The sequence below is a fragment of the Spinacia oleracea genome, chromosome 6, assembly GCF_020520425.1.
Source record: "Spinacia oleracea cultivar Varoflay chromosome 6, BTI_SOV_V1, whole genome shotgun sequence".
Lineage (NCBI taxonomy): Eukaryota > Viridiplantae > Streptophyta > Magnoliopsida > Caryophyllales > Amaranthaceae > Spinacia > Spinacia oleracea.
The window spans coordinates 83,185,864-83,186,849 of record NC_079492.1 but is presented as its reverse complement, the minus strand read 5'-3'; positions in this window follow the sequence as shown (position 1 = coordinate 83,186,849).

Genomic DNA, 986 nt, shown 5'->3' with positions numbered 1-986 from the left:
TCTTTTATCGAATTGCGATAGGAATAGAATTCCTTTTACAATTCTTATCTCTTTTAGGATTTATGTTGGAGTGCAACACCTATTTCTAACAGGTTTCTATCCTTTTATTCTTACTACTTTTAGCAATTACCTTTTACGGCAGCTACTATTTTTAGCAGGTTTCTATAAATGGAAGCTTCGGCTGAAATGATAAGGGTGATTGAGATTCGTTATTTTATAGGAGATGCGTTGCCAAGTGGAGATTTATGTTCTCATCATCGAACCTTCCCTTTCGGGAATGGGGACAAAAGTAGGTGTCTACAGGTAGGCTGCTTGACCTGAGAACGTGCCACGTGTTATGGCTTTGTAGAGCTTAGTTTCTCCTTTAAAACCTTCATAAATTCTCCCATTTTCCTTTTGTTACCTTAGAGCTATTTTCCTAGAGAGAGAAAGCGAGTTCGATTTGCCACAAATCTGCTTGTGCTTGCGTTTGAGTGTTCTTGGATTCTTGTTCAGTGTTCTTGAATATTTGTTCAGTGTTCTTGAGGCTTTAGACGATTTGCCTAGACTCCTCATCAGTTTGATCATTTTCTGGTAAGTTCTTCTATCAAAACTCTTGTTTTCTGCGTGTTTATGGGTCTTCTTCTTTTATCGGTATAGTGTCTTGGGTAGGCGTCTTGTTGGTTATGACACCCTTTTCTTTCTTTTTGCTAAAGTCAAACGTCCTGTTCCTTATGCAGGACGGCATGGCTCGAATTAGGCAAACAACCAATGTAGGTGCAAGGCCAGCACCACGAGAGAGGGACGAGGTTCCTTTTTCGAACACGTCTCAAGGAGATAGGAGTGGAGTCAGCTCCTCTCGTTATTCAGGAGACGGGGCCGTAAGAGCGGCACATTCTTCTAGGAGAAGGAAAAGCGTGGCTTGCCGTCCTCGCATTCCGCGCGAGGATTTTGAAGATGACTCCTCTAGTTCTTCTGACGAGGAGTTTGCAAAAAACCTTCCTCCT